This window comes from Rosa rugosa, chromosome 1, assembly GCF_958449725.1.
Source record: "Rosa rugosa chromosome 1, drRosRugo1.1, whole genome shotgun sequence".
Classification (NCBI taxonomy): Eukaryota; Viridiplantae; Streptophyta; class Magnoliopsida; order Rosales; family Rosaceae; genus Rosa; species Rosa rugosa.
Window position 1 is genome coordinate 58392452 of NC_084820.1, and position 6680 is coordinate 58399131.

The 6680-nt window shown below is 41.9% G+C and overlaps 1 pseudogene; it reads right to left on the bottom strand.

Annotated features, from left to right (window-relative positions):
* Positions 1–484: 484 nt before the first annotated feature.
* On the bottom strand, positions 485–6325 carry LOC133731561 (chlorophyll a-b binding protein 7, chloroplastic-like; annotated as a pseudogene).
* Between the last annotated feature and the right edge of the window lie 355 nt (positions 6326–6680).

The window sequence follows — 6680 nt, forward strand, 5'->3', positions numbered from 1 at the left end:
CTTGAGAAATCGCCATACGTGCGGGGACGTGTTGAGAATGTGTATAAATATAACTCCCGCATTGGAAAAATATAACTTTGCTTATGGGTTTATAAGGGTTTGGGCCACTCCATCAATTGCTAATTGGTTTTGGATGTGAACCCCAGATTACTTTATCATGGTATCAGAGCGGGTTACCCACGTGTTTGGTTTCAGCGATGGCCACACGTGCTCACCATCACCCAATATAACTTGTCCACGTGTATGGCTTGAGAAATCGCCACACGTGCGAGGGCGTGTTGAGAATGTGAAAAATATAACTCCCACATTGGAAAAATATAACATTCCTTATGGGCTTATAAGGGTTTGGGCCACTCCACTTTATCAACTAGTTCATTAGCAAGAGGCATTTCCGGGTTCTTGCATTGCATAATGGATCTAAGCGACAGTTAAGTTTTTCAAAAAAATTCAAATTCATATGGGTTATTCTTAGACATTTATCACATCAACAAATGTATTCCTTTGCATTGATCAACCAGTTTCAACAGTGTAAGCACATTAGCACAAGGATAATCAATGAACTTAATTTTCAAGTTCACTTTCCGGGAACAAAGTTTGTGGCATATGACCAGGCATTGTTGTTAACAGGGTCAGCTAGGTTCTCAATCGGTCCCTTTCCTGTAACAATAGCTTGCACAAAAAACCCGAACATCGAGAACATGGCTAGTCTTTCATTCTTGAGCTCCTTCACCTTGAGCTCAGCAAAAGCCTCTGGATCGTATGCAAGCCCTAATGGGTCAAAGCTCCCGCCGGGGTACAAAGGGTCTACAACCTCACCGAGCGGTCCACCGGCAATTCTGTAACTTTCTACTGCACCCATCAAAATAACCTGTGTTGCCCAAATTGCCAGAATGCTTTTTGCATGGACCAAACTCGGGTTTCCCAAGTAGTCTAATCCACCCTCACTGAAGATTTGAGCTCCAGCCTTGAACTAAACAGCTTCGCCGAACTTGACTCCATTACGAGCCAAGAGTTCGGGGAAAACACACCCTGGGGCGCCTAGCATGGCCCATCTGGAATGGATAACCTTGAGCTCACGGTTCTTGGAGAAGGTCTCGGGATCGGCTGAGTGCCCAGCAGTGTCCCAGCCGTAGTCACCGGGAAACTCTCCAATGAGGTAAGACGGGGCTTCGCCGGAGAATGGGCCCAAGTACTTGACACGGTCAGAGCCGTACCATGGGATGTCGGATGAAACATTTTTGGACTTGGCTGCGGTTTTGCGCATGGTAACTCGGCCCTCACCAAGGAGGTTTGATGTGGAGGGACTGAGCTTCACAGCTTGACCAGCTAGAGAAGGGGAGGAGAAAGCCATAGATGAATATGCCATCTGAGAAAAATGAAAGTGTATACGAGGGTTTAGATCTCCTTGAAATTGTGGGACGGCCGAGTGATTGTTATGTTTTGCATAGAGCAGTTGGTGGGTATTTGTATAGGTTTGGCGCAAGAAGTCCTTATCTTTCTGATATCTTCATCTCTTTTCTCATTGGTGGATTGAAGTTCAAAGATTTTCAATCCTTTGATCCTTTCCAGTTGGCATGATAGGTTCCAGTTATTTAGTTCCATGAAAATGGAAAATGGAAAATGAGTCTGCTTTGATTTCTGACCAAGTAGAATTTGGCCCTAAGAACTCATCCTTATCTCTTTGCAATGGTCGTAATGACTCGATATCCAGTTGGCTGGATATGCGCGCACCACCAGCTATTAGATCGAATAACAGGAAACTAGGTATTAGCTCATGAATAACAGGAAACTATAGACATCAAAAGAAGGAGATGATTTTTGGATATTAGTTATTCTATATGCTTTGAATTTTGATCGCTAGTCAATTGGATTTACCCACTGGATTTTTGGATTAAGAGTGATGATCGACTTCGTAGGATTCTAAGAAAGGAAAGGAAAAATATATAGGGTATCATAATTTAGTAGCATAAAGATAATATATTATTTTGACTGATCGGCCTTTGTAGCACAAGAATCAGTAATTCAATTTGATAAATTTTTTATGGCAAACGGAAAAATATATATAGTCATTGTTGATAAACACAAAAATCTGTAAACAAATGAGATAAAGAAACGTGTATTAAATAATAATTTTATTAATGTTTGAAATTGTGGTTTATAATCTTTGATTGTAAAAGATATTGCATTGATAAACTAGTGGACAATACATCCAAAGGGTAAAAACAGCCTCATTAAATACCCTGCTTCTAATCAAAGCAAGTAAAAAAGAATACCACACCCCTAACCTCAACTAGAGGACTTCTCTATGATAATCTCATTTAATCACGGGGGCCAACTTCTTTCTAAAAAGTTAGACTATCTTTGGGTAATTTTCTGATTTGATCTCTGATGATGTGCTTGGCTCAAGGGTGCCGGAATTTGATCTTGAGTCATACAAGGATCACGCAGTTTGACACGTGATAGATGTTATTCGGCTTGTGGTTGGTGAGGGAATTGACTAATATTTGGTAGTTTGATGATTTTCTTCACGAGCTTAAGAGACTGTTGAGCTTTTAGGTGATTTTCTTGTCTATCAAAAATCTTTTCTACTACCGATTTGAGAAGAAGTATTTATGATGTTGGCAATCCTCTCAATTTGGAATGTATTCATGACACGACATTAATTACTTTCCTTAGCTACATAATTAAATCAAGAGCTAAAATCATTTTATCACCTTTACTTTACACCTAAAATCATTTGTGTCCCCAAACTTCTAATTTGATCACATATGCCCTTATACTCTCCAATATGATCAACCAATGCCATTAGTAAACTAATTCATCAATTTCTTCATAAATTGGTGATGATGAGAGTCCACTTAGGGTCAGTTTTTTGCTTTGGACATGTAAATGGTGTGTTTCTTGCATGATTGAAAGCCAAAATCTAGTTTGAGTGGGCAACACTATATGAGGAAATTGATGGATTAGTTAAGTTTTGGCTATAAGCAATCACATTGGAGAGTACAAGGGCACAAGCTATCATATTAGAAGTTTAGGGGCACAAATGATTTTAGGTGTAAAGTTCAGGGTGGTAAAATGATTTAGCTCTTAAATCAATTAATCTTAATTGTGATTGACTGATAACCACCTGGTGTAGTAAGGTTGGTCGAGCTGCATAGTATGGAACCCTCATGTCTAGAGTTCGAGTCCTAACTCCCACCAGTTTGTGGCCAGCAGGTTTGAGGGACCTTTTGGGTTCGTGCGTCTGCTACGGGAGATTAGTTTGGCTTTGTTGGGATACTCTCGTGGACCTCGGTTCAAATACTGATTGAGTGAGTGTATTACTAACTCACTAACGTAACCGAGGTGGTTTGCTACCTCACTCCCAATATAAAAAAAAATTGTGATTGACCGATAGATTTAGTTATAATTATTTAAGGATTTTTACTATTAAACTTATTGTTAGATGTCAATCATGATCAATCAATCTAATCAATATGTCACAAAGAATGCTTGATTTTAAAACAATAGTTGCCCATTCTTAGAGACTTAAGACATAAGCCCTAACCTCTCTGCGCCGCTCTTGGTTCTTTACACAGTTTCATCATGCCTTGTCCGACAGCACGCCCTCGTGGTGGCATCGTCGGACGGGCCTTTGAAGGTTTAAGGGCCGATGGTCCTCATATATGTCTAGCCGGAGTGGAGGCTTGGTATTGCCTGAATCAGGTTTGGTTTCGCTGGATTCCAGATGGGAAGGTGGGAAAGGCGGGTGGTTCAGGGGTCGGCGAAGAAGGTCAGGGCTTCCAAGGAGTGACCTTTCAGCCCATCGTTTATGGGCGTCATCGGTGGGGACAGATCCAGACGGCCGGATTAGATGGGAGGACGGTTTGGGTATTGATTGCGGCTAGCTGGGCGTCACAGTCTGACTGCCCCAATTCGGATCTGGGTTGGTCAGGCCAGGTTTGGCAAGGCAGAGGTAGATGTGAGAAGGATAGAAGGATGGTGGCCGAAATCCATGCGAGCCGCTGGTACGACGACCACTGCAGCCCTCGACACGGGCCTGGGCTAAGGTTAAAGTGGGCCTGGGCTTTTGCTTTAGGCCCAATCTATTTTAGTTTTTATTTATGTTATTTTATTTTAATTGGATATGGCTTTATGCCAGCAATAAGTCCCCACTACTTTTTGGTAGGGAGAAATAGGCGTTGCCCCGATATGCACAGTCTGTGTGCCTTGTCTGGCCTAGCGAGGCGGCGAACTATTGGTTTGATCAAATAGACGCAACCTCCTAGTGGCAGGATGAAATTGAGTGTCGCCGGAGTTATTTCCGTGCGGCAACATAGTGGGAAAGCTGTGCTATTTGTAATGATGCTTCTTCGTTATAGAGTTATATTTCCGGTATGTCACGGCTATGTCAAAGCAAATGGAGTAGCTTTTCGTGCACTCTTTGCTAATTGGTGCTTGTTAGAATACATAGATCTTGTGGAGAATCCTGGTATTATTTCAGGATGTTCTCTTTATGCTTATTGTAATCTAGGGTTCAGGCTCTACGTCCCCCCCATGTATTCTGCAATTTCATTAATCAAGGCTTGAGGCAGCCGCACCAGCCCCATTTCAAAAAAAGAATGTTTGATTTTAATTAGAATCAACTAAGTTAATTCGATCGATCTGTCTTAATATCAACTTATTTAATGGGGAAGTGTCAATTTATTACCGATGAACATCTTCGCGTATCGACAAGTGTCACTCTCGAGACTTACATAATTTTGGTGATGTATGAGCCACGTGTGTGTATCTTGTGTGGGATCCATGCACCAATTAAGCCTGGTTGGTAATTTCAAGTGTTGGTCATATTCAATAATTTTAGGTAAACATGCCTGAAGAAGATGGAGTTGATTTGTTGAGCCAGTGTCCGGATACCTTGGACTAGAAGGCGCAAATATCGCTCACACACTTGATTTGCTTCTTATAATCGAACATTTTCGTAGGCTTTCTGCCTTTCTACTGAGATAACCCTTTGGCTGCTAGTTTAGATCGTTATATGATGACCACGATATTTTTCAGAGCACGATAATAAATCACCTACAGAATGTGTTGTTAAGATTGCATGTTCATCAATTGCTAGAAATAAATGCACTTAATTGGATGGGCTCAAGCCTGAATGTGATATTTTCTGGTTTTCTCGTGTTGTCTTTCATTATTTATTAACATTTGCTGTATGAGTCGGTGACAACAGATGGTGGCGCATAAAGTGTTAATTCATCAAGTAGCAAGATGTAAGTAAATTGGTAAGAGTTGAGGTGAAAAATTCTCATACATATTCCTTCAAATTTACACCAGGTTTCATGCATGGCTTCTTCAACATAACATAAACAAATGAAGCAAGTCACATTACACAGCAATTCCCCACACAATTAAGGCTCCCCTCTCTCAAGTTTTCAGCTTTTCACTTCCCGGGAACGAAATTTGTGGCATATGACCAAGCATTGTTGTTAACAGGGTCAGCCAAGTGGTCAGCTAGGTTCTCAATCGGTCCCTTCCCAGTAACAATAGCTTGCATGAAAAATCCGAACATCGAAAACATGGCTAATATTCCGTTTTTGAGCTACTTAACCTTGAGCTCAGCAAAAGCCTCAGGATCGTCTGCAAGCCCTAAAGGGTCAAAGCTCCCGCTAGGGTACAGTGGGTCTACCACCTCACCGAGAGGCCCTCCGATAATTCTGTAGCCTTCCACGGAACCCATCAAGATAACTTATGTTGCCCATATTGCCAAAATGCTTTGGGCATGGACTAAGCTGGGGTTTCCCAAGTAGTCTAGTCCACCCTCACTGAATATTTGAGCTCCAGCCTTGAATCAAACAACTTCTTTGAACTTGACTCCATTGCAAGCCAAGAGTTCAGGGAAGACACAGCCTAGAGCACCGAGCATAGCCCATCTTGAATGGATGACCTCGAGCTCACGGTTCTTGGCAAAGGTCTCGGGATCTGCTGAGAGCCCAGCCGTATCCCAACCGTAGTCACCAGCGAATTCTCCAGTGAGGTAAGATGGAGCCTCGCCAGAGAAAGGGCCCAAGTACTTGACACGGTCAGGGCCGTACCATGGGCTGCCAGATGACACAGGTTTTGACTTGGCTGCGGTTTTGCGCATGGTGACTCGGCCTTCACCGACGAGGTTAGATGTAGAAGAAGTGAGCTTCACAGCTTGACCAGCTAGTGAAGGGGAGGAGAGAGCCATTGTTGAAGAAGCCATTTGAGAAAATTGATGATGGAATTGTATTGATACTTGCTATAATGGATCTTAGTCTCTTGGACAATGTGGGAGAGAGAGAGAGAAGGTCGAGTAGTTTGTGTTTGGGTGGAGACGTTTGAGGGTCTTTTTATAGGGTCGGGCGAGGTGCCCTTTATCTCTCCGATATCTTCATCTGTTTTCTTATTGGGTGAAAATGAAGTTCGAAGATTTTTCCATGAATGTATCTCTTCATTTCGAGTAGGCTTAATCTGCTCCACTAAGTTGTAAGATTTCCATGATTAATCTCTTCCATGGATCCAAATTTCCAATTGGCTTGATATGTTCCACTTGTTCGGTTTAATAATATTATGAAGGGGACAATGAGTTTTGCCTATATATATATATGAGAAATTTTATTCACACACCTCTAAATACTAAATACACATCCCTTTTTTCACACACCCAACATTACATT